The 15,858-nt window shown below is 42.9% G+C and overlaps 1 protein-coding gene across 1 annotated transcript in view; it reads right to left on the bottom strand.

The window, feature by feature from the left end:
* Positions 1–15,858, bottom strand: part of NSA2 (NSA2 ribosome biogenesis factor) — a 352,088-nt gene that overhangs the window by 333,352 nt on the left and 2,878 nt on the right. The gene's annotated exons all lie outside the window — the stretch shown is intronic.

Raw genomic sequence — 15,858 nt, 5'->3', positions numbered from 1 at the left:
TCCAGATTTGGGTACAGCCATATTATGGCATTGTTTCAAATAATACCTAGTTCAGATGGGAAATATGCCTATTAATCCTCAGAGCCCCACGCTGTACACTTGCTGTATTCAATACAACACAGTGCATGTGAAGCTGGCTTGGGGCAAACTGACTACCTGAATAGACTATCCCACACCAATAAAATATTAAACCAGGCTCAGACCAGTACTAATTCCACTGCTTACAGATGCTTGCAACAGACTTGTGCTAATCTTTCTGAGCTCTACATGACATGTCTACATTAATGGATAGGTTTGCCCCGCTTTATCCCGGAAGGAAATCAGCTGGTGCAGAGACAACAGGATAAACCTTCTAGGTTATAAGTGTTCCGGCTGAGAACCTTTGGGCACAATTAGAGGTCAAAGTCTTTGTGTCCAATCTTGACACCGTGAAGTCAACAAACAGTTTGCCCTCAGGCATTAACAAGGATCTCTGGTCATCCCCCTGAGCTGAGTTCAAGAGTACTTTTATGGGCACATGACTGTTATCTTCTAATGAATGACTCTTTAGAAAATAACAAGGCAAATGCTTATTAATGGTGAAGGCTTCATCTATTATCAAAGTCCAGGCCCCTGCAGAGGTCAGAAAATGACTGGAGGAGGAAATCTTATTTTAACCATCTGTCTCAATAATTCAGCATGTCAAATTTAGTTGAGAAGGCAGACTTTGTTTAGGTTTGAGTCATTTAAGAAAAAAGGAGGAGGAGAAGGAAGAAAACAGAATTTTATAAACTCCTCAGAAAGAGCCCTTCATCAAAATCCAGGAAAAATCTAATCACATGTTTAATTTGATCAGTGTTCAATTTTAAAACTTTTTTTCTACTTGTGAAAAATACGGCTGCTTGGCTGTATGTTGAAAAAGCTTCATACACCCATTTATTTTTAATTTTATTTTTAATAGATTTATTTCCACCTTTTCTCCACAGAGTTGGTGGTGTGCAATCTTCTCCCCAGCTCCATTGTATCATCACAACAACCCTGTGAGGTAGGCTAGGCTGGAAGACAGTGACTGGCCCAAAGTCATTCTGTGGGCTTCTTGACAGATTGGGATTTGAACCCTGCTCTCCCAGGTCCTAGTCCAGCACTAGTCCATGTAGAATTATACACAGTAGTATTTTGCTGTTCTTCCACAAGAACAAAGCCCAGGTTGTTGAAAACAATTTTGAGGAGAAAAATGCTTCTCTGCACGATTACTGCCTCACAGCCTCCGACACAAAGCCACAAGCAGCATGCAGCTTGAAGTCTCCAATGAGAGCCAGTGTGGTGTAGTGGTTAAGAGTGGTGGACTCGTAACCTGGTGAACTGGGTTCGATTCCCTGCTCCTCCACATGCAGCTGCTGGGTGACCTTGGGCTAGTCACACTTCTCTGAAGTCTCTCAGCCTCACTCACCACACAGAGTGTTTGTTGTGGGGGAGGAAGGGAAAGGAGAATGTTAGCCGCTTTGAGACTCCTTAAAAAGGGAGTGAAAGGCGGGATATCAAATCCAAACTCTTCTTCCAACACGCAGCAGCGGCTGGTACACTACAAAGAGGTGCCAGAACTCACCAAAGAGGTAACGGAACTAAATTCTGGTGAGTTCTGGCTGAAAAAAGCCCTGCATCTACCAGGCATGTTTTGAGATACAACCAGGGATGAGTTTCATAACTCCCCTTCCAGCAAATCTGGAGGAGCTATTTTTAAAGCTACAATCCTACATGCACATACCTGGCAGGAAGTCCCACAGGGTTTAGTAGAGTTTATTTCTGCATTATATATGATAGCAGCATCAGATGCTCTTTGAAGGCTCCGCAGTCTCCTGTCTAGCTTCAGTGTGGGAGGACTGGAAGATCCACAATTAATTGTCTCGTCATTTGGAAATATATTCTTCTCTTATTCAAAGAGTAGGGACAATGATATAATTTGCAAAACCCAAAACCTGCTTGCTAACTGTGATAATAAGAATTTAAAACTCCAGACAGCCATTATTGCCTTTATGATGTTCATTGAGAATCAATTGTATTTTGAAACTGTTGTACTGACTGTTGTCAGGATGAGAAGATCTGTTTTTGTGTTTATACATAAATACAAATATTATGGAGTTTAATTGAATGATAATTGGATTTCTAATGCTGTGCTTTTATTGTTTTCATTTGCCATGTGTTTGGTGTTGCGTTGTATGGCTTATGACCAAACAAATAAAATAAATTCAAACCATCAAAAAACAAGAAATCCAGACTTTGTTATATTCATCTGCTGCTATTGTTCTCACAAAGACAGCCTGTTGCTTTAGTTTTAGCAACACATGCATGACAGATATTACGGGCTGCCATATTTCAAAAAGGAAAAAAACCAGGATACAGCCCTACAGATATCCACCAATTCAAAAATGAAGGTTGGCTAATACTTTAACTGGGTAGAAGGCCAGCTCTTTAAACCACACAACTCCCATGTTACAGCAGCTCCACTGGCTACCGGTCTGTTTTTGGGCAGAAACTGGTTATCACCTATAAAGCCCAATACGGTTCAGGTACAGGCAATTTGAAGGACCATATTCTCCCATATGAATCGGCCTGGTTTCTGAGATCTTCAGGGCTGACCTTAAGGCAACTGCAGCAATTGGGTCAAATGGGGCCCCATGGGGGCCCCTGCACCAGGGCAATCTAGATGGATTTTATTTATATCTATAAGATTTTGCAGGCTTTGGCTGTGAACTGGGGCCCTACAAAAAAAATAATAATCAAGTTGTGCCCCACTGCTTCAAATTGGGCTACTGGCTAGCCCCGAGTCTAATAGTTGCTGGGCCAGAGATGCCCTGCAACTATTAGACTCAATTTTGGGAGAGGGGAAACTGCGGCACTGGGGAGCAGGCAGGCTGGTGAGGCCCCCTAGATTTAGAGGCCCAAGTTGCCCTGCTCTTGCATGAAGTCTTAGGTATGCAATTTTGGGAGAGGGGAGACTGCCCGCGGGGGAGCGGGAGGGCTGGCGAGGCCCCCTAGATTTAGAGGCCCTAGGCTTCATCCTACTTAGCCTATACATAAATCCGGCACTGGGCTAGACCCCTCCTTGTTGTCCTTCCGCTGGCTTGGTGAAGACTGTTTTATTCCCACAAGCTTTAGAGAACAGCTTGCTTTTAGTATGCTGTGCTGTCGTCATCCCCACCTGCATTTTAATAAGATATATTTTCTGCTGCAGAAATTCTGCATTGCTTTAATTCAGACATAGGCAACCTTCGGCCCTCCAGATGTTTTAGCCTACAACTCCCATGATCCCTAGCTAACAGGACCAGTGGTCAGGGATGATGGGAATTGTAGTCCAAAACATCTGGAGGGCCGAAGGTTGCCTATGCCTGCTTTAATTCTAGATAGTTTAATTCTTTTTCTAATCATACCCTTTAAAATGTTTTTAGCTTTGTATATTTTATTTTCATTTGTTTTAATTTTGTGAGCCACCTTGAGTCCCAGTTCTGGAATAAAGGCAGTATCTGCATTAACTACCACAACATAACAATAATTTATACTTCTAGAGAAATATATTTATATGCTCTATAGTAGCAGGCAACTGATCTGTTGCAGGGATCATGCAAAATTTCACATACATATGATGCAAGCCATGACCTAGATACTTGACTTGAAGATAACACAAATCTTGGTTGTGTGTGTGCTTTTAAAGTTGAATTATAACTATTATAACACAAGTTTGGCTCCAGCTCCACCCTTTCCTAATTATTTAGGTGCCAAGCAAAAACATTGTTTTTCAACTAGGTTTTTAATTTGAAGAGTGTTAGAGATTGTGACCTCTTTTAGTGGATGAAATATGTCAGAATTATTATTTTTTTAATGTATATCAGTGCTTTTCACTTTTACTTTGTTTTTGCTTTGTATTTTAATTTTTTGTATTATATTGCTAGTCACTTTGAGTTTACTGTTCATTAAAAAGCAACTGAAAAGTCCACTAAATAATAATAGTTTGTAAGGCAGGGCCCTTCCAGCCGCCATCTGCACATTGCATGGTTTCCCCGCAAATTACACCTTCTTGAATATCTAATAAGTAAAATGGCCACTTAGGCATTGCCATGAAAGTGGACAAAAGAGTTGGCAGATTTGCATAGATATTGAATGTGTTAATTATGTGTATAGATGCAAATTTAGAAATAATTGCTATAATTTAAATAGAAATACATCTCACCCAAGTGGGGGGAGATGGTGATCAGGTGTGGCTCCTCAGTTGGGTGCCCATGTGCTTCTGACCATTGATGGGCAACTTCAAGGCCTCCCCTTCTCATGGCTCTTTTCCTTTAAAGCAGACTGGGACCAGGCAGCACTTCAAATGGACAACACTTTAAAACTGAGGTCGAGGTCTTTAAAGAGAGGACTGTCATCTTCGTGGAGACCCAAAGCCATGCAACTAATAATATTGACTTCTTCCTGCTATATTTTTACCAGAATGGCTTCCATCGAGTCAGGCAGGGGAAGGTGGGGAGTGGAACAGCTTTCCGCTTTGAATATCTGACTTTTTAAAAACGGAAAATAGTTTTGTCTCATATTTACTGATTGACTTTGCATCCTGGGTGAACAGTTGTATACCACTTAACTCTTGACTGAGTCAAACAAAACATGTAGAAATGGCAGCTTGGGTCCTAATTGCTGCTCCATTCGTGTGAGGGGAGGGGGTGATTTCCACCAACTCTCCCTTTTCAGTGTTCAGTCTTCCCCTTTCTCCCCTTTCAGTGGAATTTCAAAAGATTTGTAGAAATTGCAAGGTTGCATAAAGAAGCATTATTACAGTCATGCTGGTAGCAGCTACATTAGCAAATGTTGCAAAAACAGCTCTCGCGGTAAAACTTGTTTCTTTCTCCTAGTTCTCAAAGCTTTAAAAATTCCATTCATGGCCCTCTTTCAGATACATTTCTTTGCTTAAATGAATTTAAGCAAAAAAGGCAGCATTCTCAGACAGGTGCTAGGGACCCCACAGGGCTCACTGCTAACATCTGCCCTGTTCCCCTTAATGCAGGGCAGCTGGGTCTGGGAAACCAACACTTAATTTCCCACAATGCCCCCAGCATTTCCCACAATGCCTCCAGGCCTTTGGCTGATTAATATTCTAAATGCTTTTGTGGGAGGTGGGGCTATTGTTTTGTTGTTTCTATTTTAACTATTTATTTGTGCTATGGTACTGTATTTTTCTCTTGTGAATCACTCTGAGATCTTTTGATGATATATAATTATAATAACAGTAATAGCAGAGTGTAGGTGCATTGTGGGAAATTAAAATGGTGGATGCAAGCACCCCATTATTACCAGGTAAGCCAGCACTACTATACAGCGACTGCCTTTGTTGCAAAGCAATATATAACGCATGCTTAGAAGAAAATGTTCCACTGATTTCAGGGGAAGCTATTCCCAAGTAAGGACCACAGCCACAGGCAAACATCTGCAGGGCTAACTGACATTTATGAAGTTTGCAGAGTTATGAGAGGAAGCGAGGCAGGGTATGAGTCACTGTGTCTCCAGCAGGACCAATCAAATTTCACGATAATTGGTCTCCGGTGAGTTTCTGCCAGGATCCTGCTGACTCCCTCTTGATTCCCTTGCTCTAGGCCACCTTGAGGGCAGATACTATCTATAGCCTGTTCTATCGCACTAGTAGAAGGCACCAGATCAGAAACAGAGTAAATGGGGAAAGTAAGGGATTTCCACCAAACAAAGCTAATGTCACAGCAACAAGTTTCCACGCTGAGGCCATGTTACTAAGGTGCGATAAATGAAGGTTGGTGATGCTAGACCTGCCCACTCGCCATGGTACCTGTATGTTTTGCCAGTGGGAAAACAGATTATGAGTAAACATCCAGAGGTTTGGACTGTGGAAATTACTAGCTGAAAAAGACAAGTTCATGGGCGCAACTTTGCGCAGACTTGGGTATAGAAGCCATGTACAATTCCATCCATTTGTTGATCAGGTGGCTTATGAGAATTTCTTTCAAACCAACAGAGAGATCTTGTAGGTATGTTTCCCACAATCTCGGTAAAGGTGTCAGTGGGAGAACAATCCCAGCTCCCAGTTTGGGAGGAGTAAGGGTGAATGCAGCAGCAGGACCACTACTACTACTGCTGCTGCTTCTGAATCAGAGCCCTGCTGCTCATGCCGGCTGGGGTAGAAGCTGGGGGGGGCAGTGTTTTTCTGAATGTTTGCTGTGCCACCTCCAGACTACTGCAGCTGGTCCCTCTCCAGCTGCTGGACCAGTTTAGGATCCAGTGGATGCTTGGCTGTCCCCACCCTGTTCTGGGACCTTATGCCACATACCATTGGTGGTAGCCTGTTAACAGACCACACCATTAGCAGGTGCAGTGGGGATGTTTGCAGCGACAACCACCTCCCTGCTACCTGTGCATCCAAGCAGCCGAAAACATTTGCCAGGTCCAAACTCCCTCCAGCAAGGGATATCAGAGGTTAAGATTGCTCTGCCTGCCTTTAAAGTATACAAAGGACTTGAACTGTAACCCTTAGGATGTTTACTCTGAAAATGGGCCATTTGAGTCCAGTGGGACTTCCTAGCAAATCTGTTTGGGATTGCAGCTTTCCTTGCCATTGTCTGCTGAAGTGATAAAAGACCTTTTAGCTGATTAATCACAGTATTTATTACCAATGCAAAATCCTCAGGCGAGGTGCCCTTTACAGTGACTGAAGGAAGTGTGAAAGAACCATATGAGGAAAGGCCATCTTTGATATTGTTTTGAAGGTTGCACACCAGTTACAATTTCTGCTGAGCGGAAGCAAGATTCCAGGGGGTTCCAGGAGCTTACCGGGGTTGTGTTTCCATAGGGAATCAGGATGCAGCAGAGACTGTTGTGTCTTTAAGAATGGCTTATTAACACATATTTACACCTGCGTTAACTTTGTAGAGACTTCAGAGCATTACATCTCAAGAGGAGCTTGTTCCCCCAGAAGTGCAGCACAGGATTTCCACACCTGGAGTACTGTGTTCAGTTCTGGGCAACACAATTTAAGAAGGATAAGCTGGAACGTGTGCAGAGGAGGGTGACCAAGATGATCAAGGGTCTGGAAACCAAGCCTTATGAGGAACAGTTGAAGGAATTGGGTATGTTTAGCCTGGTAAAGAGGAGACTGAGCGAAAATATGATGACCATCTTCAAATATCTAACAGGCTGTTTACATGGAGGGTGAAGCAAGATTGCTTTCAAGGACAGTACCCAAACCAATTGCTTTAAGTTACAAGAAAGGAGATTCCAACTAAACAGCAGGAAGAACTTTCTGACAGTAAGAGCTGTTCGACAGTGGAACTGAATCCCTCAGAAAGTAGTGGACTATCCTTCATTGGAAGTTTTTAAGCAGAGGTTATCATGGGTGATCTAGTTGACATTCCTGACCCTTGGGCTCCCTTCTGACTTTACAATTCTATTACATAAAAAAAATAAAAATCTAAAAGATTTACAGCATATATTAAAAGACCACAAAATACAAATGCAACATTGCAACATATCAGAACTGAAAATCAGAGAATAGAATAAAATACAGAAATAAAAATCCACATTTCAAAGCAGCATAAAGGTAAAGGGACCCCTGATCATTAGGTCCAGTCATGACCAACTCTGGGGTTGCGGCGCTCATCTCGCTTTATTCGCCAAGGGAGCTGGCATACAGCTTCCGGGTCATGTGGCCAGCATGACTAAGCCGCTTCTGGCAAACCAGAGCAGCACACAGAAACGCCATTTACCTTCCTGCTGGAGTGGTACCTATTTATCTACTTGCACTTTGACGTGCTTTTGAACTGCTAGGTGGGCAGGAGCAGGGACCGAGCAATGGGAGCTCACCCCGTCGCGGGGATTTGAACTGCCGACCTTCTGATTGGCAAGTCCTAGGCTCTGTGGTTTAACCCATAACGCCAATTAGCCGCAAAAACAGAAACATCAAAGACATTACAAATAAAAATCAAACACAAAAGTACAATAGAAATCCCACATGTTAAAGCATCGTTAGCAGCTTTGCACTTACTTCCACAGTAACATTTCCAAAGCACATCCTTAGTGGTCCTTCTACATACAAACCTCTCCCATAACTATTCCCCCCAACCATGCCCATAACAGTTAATCCCCAGCCATCCACTTATCACAAGATAAACAGCATTGAACATAATTTACAACCAGCTCATTCACCCACCAACAATGCATTAGCAATGATGAAATTGAATACATCTATGCAATCCTGAATCAAAAAAAGTATCTTTGGAGAATGAAGCAAGCATGTAATAGTATGTATGTGTATATATCCATAGATCTATTTGTTTTTTAAGTACTACTAGTTAAGCTGGGACACTTGGATACCTGTCCCTTTCTCTTCAATGTCTCCTTTCATGATAAGCTGTTCTAGTTACTGAAACAAGTCTACTTCAGGGGATTAGCCTTGATTAAGGTGTGCAGTTGTGATTGAAAACTTCTCTGCCAGTCATAACAGTCTAGACTGCCAAGGAAAGCTGAAACTGAATACTTACGCAGGGCCCAAAAACGTCTAGTGAACTTTCAAGAGCAAAGATGAAACGTGCAGTAAATAACAAGCATTAACTTTAAAGGCTTCCCTTCCCCTTATTGATTATTAATTCTCTTGAAGTCACTGGCTAATTGTATCAGTGATATTAATGACCTTCTTTCAAAGGAGAATTCTGAAAACAGCACATTATAAAGAGACACTCCAGAGTTTTATCTATATCTTTTCCCCATGGGGTTTGAAGACAGTTTGATAGATGGAAGGTGTCTCAAGTTGATCCTCAAATTGCAGCACTAAAGTGATAACTGAATACGGGTTCCCATAATTGTGGATCCCCCAATTCTGGATAATAGCAAACCTCCACTTGCTGTGTGGTTTGGGTTTCATGTCCAGGGAGCCCACCACAAATACTGATGCCAACTTGTCAATAATCACTATGGTGGCTGTCTGCTGGTTATAGGACAGCAGTAAGTGCCATCTGTGCTCATGTTTACCATATGGCTGTAGAACTGGACTTCAAACACATAGCACGGGGGTCAGCAAACTAATGCCCATGGGCCACAAGCAGCCCATGGGGGTTGTTTAACTGGCCCACGATCAGCCCCCAAACTGAGACGCCCGCTCGGCAAGTCCCCACATGCTGCGCTAAACCACTGGGTTTAAAACATGCATACACCATCTTAGAAAAATATTGTACAATCTTTTTTTGAATAGTGAAATCATTAGGCTAATAAGCACCGACTTGTGCTGTGTGCCTGTTAATGTGTCAGCTAACAGATATGATTTCCAGAGGGCCAGACATGTTTGTTGGTTTTACTGCAGCACAGACTTAGGCACAGTGTTAGGACCCTGACTTAGGACACTGCCTCTCTCCATAGGAACCAGCTTAGACCCTGATATCATCTTCTGAGGCCTTCTTTGTGTGCCTCCTCCACAAGAGATCTAGAAGGTGGCAACACAAGATGGGCTTTTTCTGCAGTGACTCCCCGTCTGTGGAATGCTCTCCCCAGGGAAGTTTGGCCGGCACCTTCATTATACACCTTTAGGTGCCATGAGAAAACATTCCTCTTCAACCAGGCCTTTGGCTAATTAACAACTTATACCCCTTTTAAATGTGTTCGTGGCAGGGTGTGGCGGGAAGAGAAGTTATTGATTTGTAGTGGTTTTTGTTGTTGCTTTTTTCGTGTATTTTGTGCTTTTATGTTGCATTTTTATGTTGTGCACCGTCCTGAAATCTGTGGGTGAAGGTTGGCATACAAATTTAAGAAACAACAACAACAAATCTTATTGGGAGTCTGCTTCATCAGATGCTTGAAGTGTTATTCTCAGCTGCAGTGAGGTCATTCCCTCTTACAATCTTACACGCCCCTCCCCACCTCTATGTATCTACACCTGCAACTGACGATGGCACTTCTTGCATCATTTGAGGCGGACTGTACTGGTATTGAAGAAGAAGAAGAAGAAGAAGAAGAAGAAGAAGAAGAAGAAGAAGAAGAGGAGGAGTTTGGATTTGATATCCCGCTTTATCACTACCCGAAGGAGTCTCAAAGCGGCTAATGTTCTCCTTTCCCTTTCTCCCCCACAACAAACACTCTGGAGGTGAGTGGGGCTGAGAGACTTCAAAGAAGTGTGACTAGCCCAAGGTCACCCCAGCAGCTGCATGTGGAGGAGCGGAGACGCGAACCCGGTTCACCAGATTACGAGTCTACCGCTCTTAACCACTACACCACACTGGCTCTCTTAACCACTACACCACACTGGTATCTTCCATCACAGTCCAGCAGTAATAAAGGCAACTGTTGTAGATTTTGTCTTGCCATGTTTTGATTAGAGTATGGTCCTCTTAGTCCTACTTGGCGCTTAGAGCACACATGTGCTACTGGACAATTTATTTATTTTTTAATATATTTCGACTGCGTCAGACCAACACGGCTACCTACCTGAATCTAGAAGCATTTTCAGCTTTAGCACAGAGCACCGTGAAATACAAATTCATATGAAAAAATGTGTTTGTTGTTGCAGAACAGGGAGCATGGGGGGTTCATGGTGTGCCTTCAATCTTGCAGCCATCAAAAAGCTCCTCCAAGCTGACACAGTTCCACTTCCAGTCTTCTCATTTCAAATGCAAGCTAGCTCAGTTAGTACAGCATACGACTCTTAATCTCAGGGTTATGGGTTTGAGCCCCACATTGTGCAAAAAGATCCCTGCATTGAAGGAGGTTGGACTAGACGACCTTCCAATCCTACAATTCTATGCTTCTTCTGAGGTGAAGAGGGGGAGCTCTGCATGAATCCAGAAATATGTGATTTTCATCTTTATCTTCAAAGGTGTTGTCACCTGCCTAAGGTTTTACCTGCCAATTAAAGCTGAACAGACTGGCTTTGATGTTGTAAGTTGACTGGAAGCCTAGAATTGTCATGCTGCTTTCATACTGGGTTGGGGAAATGCAGAGAACTCAAAGCCTTTGAAGGGAAATTGTTGCAGGCCCAGCTCCCTTTTCGCTGCCCTGGGAGGCATCCTGGGTTCAGCATCCCTTTGGTGAAAGAGCACCGGCAACTTGTGGCACCTTTGTAATGCTTGCCTTATTTACAAATATTTTAATTTATTTGTCTATTATGTATTTAATTATAACAATATATACATGCTGCTATATCATTTAAAATATCAAAGGGGTTTGAAATTATATCTATATATAAAAACAGATACAATTTTGAAAACAGAGACTATCAGCTAACCATTATGGAAATATGTATTATTAATTGCCAATGTAAGATTTAAAGTTTGAAACAGGACTGTTGAATTTCTACCAACAAAGCACAGGACTGGGCCGATGACACTAAAAGCTCTATTTTGTGTTGATGTCAAGTAAGCCTCACACCCCCAAATCAATTTGCAGCTTGTCCTTAAAACTGCCAGCTCCTCCCAACACACTATGTCAGGAGGGAGCCAGAAGGAAATCAAACTGTGCAAGCTAGAGTTAACTCTTTACAGTCATACCTTGGTTTTCAAACAGCCTAGTTCTCGAACGTTTTGGTTCCCTAACAATCGAAACCTGGAAGTGACTGTTCCGATTTTCAAACATTCTTTTGGGAGCCGAATGTCCGATGGGGCTTCCACGGCTTCCGATTGGCTGCAGGAGCTTCCTGCAGCCAATTAGAAGCTGTGCTTTGGTTTTTGAATGCTTTGGAGGTCAACTGGACTTCCGGAACGACTGTATTAGGAAAAACACAATCTGCACAGACGTAGTGGAGTGTCAGATCTAATGAGCACAGCATTTGATAGGTCTTGTCCCATGGATCAGTTGCCGAGACTAAAAGTCCCCACAGCCGTCTTAAGTCCCCTCCCCTCCAGAGTTTTCTCCAAGCAATTGGAGAAAGCTCCTGCATGTAGCCAACCTCTTCTCCGCCCTCTTCATACATTTTCTGGTTCTGGGAGAAAAGGAGAGAGGGGAGTTTTCTGCAGTGGGGGATGGGAGGAGAGAGACACCTGTGACTCTTCACCAGCCTGACTCATCTCTTCCTCTTGGCCTCCCTCCTCTGACTTCAGATTCTGCCTCTGATTCTGGACTTCTGTCTGCCACAGACTCTCACAGCTCACTAAGCCCTGTTATCTCTTCAGCTTCTGACACCTCTTTTTCCTAGTCTTGTCCTTCTTCTCCCTCTGCTCACTCCTCCCTCTTCACCCACTTCTCCCTCTTCTCCCTCACGCCACCACTCCCTGGGCTCTGAACCTTCTTCCATTGGTGGTTCCCAAGCTGGTTCGTCCCACCATTCCTCGGAATCCAACCAATCCATGATACACTATCTCCCCTCATGGTCAGTGGACTTTGTTGCATTCCTTCAGATGAATTTATTTTTTTCATTCATGAAGAGCCTCAGCCAATAAGAAACACTAATGTTCTTTTCGCAGATCTCGAGATGGGTAAGAATTTCATTTGGTCTGTATTTTTAAGTGAACAGGCCTAATTCACACCTACCAAATTAATGCATAGAACAAAATATAATATATTTTGGTTTCACAATTTTCCAAAATTTATTCTATAGTTCTGGTTAAATAAAGATCTCAAGGTATGAATTTCTGGGCATATTTTATTTTAAAATAGGCACCTTACTATATTTTGGTATAGGATATGTATTTAAATATGTAAATATAACATAGAGCTCCGAGGCTGGCATATTTTGTAGATCCTTCCCCAGGAGGTACTCTATCTGCCCCATAACATGCCTTTTTTTACCTTACTGACATCAAAGCTCTGTGATGTTGGTAGAGGAAGGGCCATAAAACCCCAACTGTGGCATACATTTAAAGCAGTATTACATACCCTCCAGCATGCTGAGTCCCAAAACTGGGACACACATCTTCCCATCCGTGCTCCCGCGCAAGTCACATGACCCACATGAGATCACAGAGCCCCAAAGATGCACTTTTAGGGGGCCATTCTCCCACGGTACCCAAAAGCTTGCATTTTGGGATGCCACTCGAGATCATGGCCACAAAGAAAGTGAGATCTAGGTGTGAAATTGCATGACATTATGGCGACCAAAAAGGCCATCATGCCTCATGGGGTAAAACAGGAAGTCCTGGTTTTTCTAGGACACATGTGGGGTCTAAGATCATGGTCTAAAAGTTTGTCTCTTGCTCAATAGCCAGTAAACTTTTGAGACTGGAAAAGAAAGGATGGTCTGAATTGTGAAAGATCAGGCAAAGATTAGAAGAAAACAGCAATGCCTTTGGGACCCACAGCAAAGCCTTAGATCAAAACTTCAGGCATAAGCACTACTAAGATATTTTTGGCTCCTGGGCTCACAGATATACCCTTTTTATTTGCCTTGGAGAATCCCGATGAAGGATAGGTCCTGTAAATGGTTATCTAATCTAACTCAGCAGCCTGTATATCTATCTGAGCTGATACCGATTCAATATACTTAGTAGTCTTAGAACTACTTTATGTTGCAACACTGTCTTTGCACCAGAAATGATCCCAAAAGGAGTCTAAGTGGCAGATTCCTCAGAGGAAACAGTGGCGGGGGAAGGGGGTGCGGGGGGTGCAGTGCCATCACTGAGTGGGGTGACAAAATGACAAAAATATGAGGGAGGTTTTTTTTTTAAAAAAAGGTTCACGAAACTTTTTAGTTCAGTCAACAAATGTAATGAAACGTGGCTGGCACTGGGCCTGCAGCATACCCGAACCACGCGTCTCTCCTGGGAGTAACGTGGTGGCTTGGGTGCCTGCAGGCTCCGTGCTGCCTGAAACAGCAGCGTGGGACTTGCATCTGCCCACCATCTCTCCCTCAGCCACCCCACAGCTGAGGGGGAGATGGCGGAGAGGCTTCATGCAGCGCGCCCCACCCCCATGAGTGGCTTGCCCCGCCCCTGGCTGTAGGACTCGCACGCCGCACCTGGCACCCAAGTGGCTAGCTAAGCCGCTGAGAGGAGATACTCCAAGAAAACCTCATGATGGATATGCAGAAATGTGAAAAACAGAACAAATCTCAAAGCCAACCTGGGATATGAAAATATGACATCATATGACATTGGAAGAATCTTTTGAGGTGACCCAAATTTCCCAAACATTCTTCTGAGATTTTCTTTTTCTTTTTTCCACCTTCCCTTTGCATAATATTCTCAGAAATTTCTCCACCAATTATTTTAGGGAAGCTTTTAATGTTTAATAGACTATTGCATTTTAATATTCTGTTGGAAGCCACCCAGAGTGGCTGGGGAAACCCAGCCAGATGGGCAGGGTATAAACAATAACAAATTATTATTATTATTATTATTATTATTATTATTATTATTATTATTATTATTATTATTATTTTGTCCTGACTCCCATTCCCTTCCCCACATCCCACACTAATGTCCTGGAATAACACAATTCCTGAGGCATTATGGAGGTTGTAAAAATGGTGGCCAGACAGCCAACAAAGTTAGGGAAGTTAGGAAAAAAGGAAAAATTTTGCTGCTCCTGTTAATGGTGATCTTTACCTGTGAAGAACTGTTGGGATAATTTCTCCTGCCCTAAAAAAAATGTGGTTAAATGGTTCTCCACCCCACTCTTCTCTGTCCACAAATAAAGTGGAAATTTTTGCTCACAGATGATGCTGCAATAGCTGTTATCAGCCTTTGAAATCTGCCAAGTTTCAGGCTCCATGATCTTCCTTGCATATTGCTTTTGACTTCCTTGTGAACATTAGGTAAAGTGTTTTTTAAATATTATTTAAAAGAGATTAAAGAAGCATTTTCATTCCTTAATACCTTTTACTATTACAGTTTAGTCAAATTACTCGATAATAGTTCCCTTGAGACAGAAGAGCTACAGTTGCAAAAAGATCTTTGTGTTCCTCTCAGCATTTCTTTACTAGGGCAGAAGCCCAAGGATTTTTGTTGCTTTTTGTTAACATTTCCCCGCTGAAGCTCTTCCCTCACTTGCCAACATTTGTGAAAGCCTCTACAAATAAAAAGCTGATAATATTTTGTGAGACCAGCCATTAAGGCCTGGAGGTCGATGGCTTCTTCCTGTGAACACAATAGCCCTGCTCATCTGGGCATGTGGTGGTTTTCTGGAAAGCCTGTGCCCGGTTTAGGTTTGCTGGTTATAAGGTGAAGATTTGCTATTAAAAACAACTGCTCTGATTCTAGGTCCCTGTGACCTTGCTTGGCTTGTAGACAAACACCAGAAGCAAAGTGTTGGAAAGACAATGAAGCCACTCTGGACAGTTGTGAGGTTTTTCGATACTGGGATGTATAAACCATCTAGCTGGTACAGTGTGGTGGACTGACCTTGGTGTGTAAATCCTGAACAGCAAATACCAAAGGAACTGGTCATTTGGGGGTTGCCCCTTGGAATCACCTCCTCCTTTTTTCATTTTATTTTGTTGATGTGTGTGTGTGTGTGTGTGTGTGTAAGCTAAGTTCTTATGCAGAGTTGTATGGGGTGTTTCTTATCTGTTTCTGGACCAGTAGTAGAGGGAGAAGGTGTTTCATGTTGTTGATTTTGCCTCTCGTCCTGAGAAGGAGGCAGTAGATGACCAGGTGTTGTATATTAGGTTTGTAGGATTTTCTTCTTTTTTCTCCAGGTTCTGTTTCTTATAACATAGGGCTAATGCCGGCTTGTGGGCTGCAGTGGGACAGAAAAGAAAAGTGGTTTCGGCCCCAGAGTGTGAGAGAGGAGGACAGTGTGTTCATGCTAGGACTGTGCATAGGATCGGGCTGAATCCCAAACTAAATCAGGCTGATTTGTACCCTATCCAGATTGCGTTGAAGCAGCTACAAATCACTACAGAGTGGATCAGGTCGTCCTGAATAAATTTGCTTAGATTTGTGCTCATTTGTAGCT

Source organism: Podarcis gaigeae (genome assembly GCF_964106915.1).
Source record: "Podarcis gaigeae genome assembly, chromosome: 11".
Classification (NCBI taxonomy): Eukaryota; Metazoa; Chordata; class Lepidosauria; order Squamata; family Lacertidae; genus Podarcis; species Podarcis gaigeae.
Note: the sequence above shows the minus strand (reverse complement) of the source record. Positions and strands in the feature narration are given on the sequence as shown.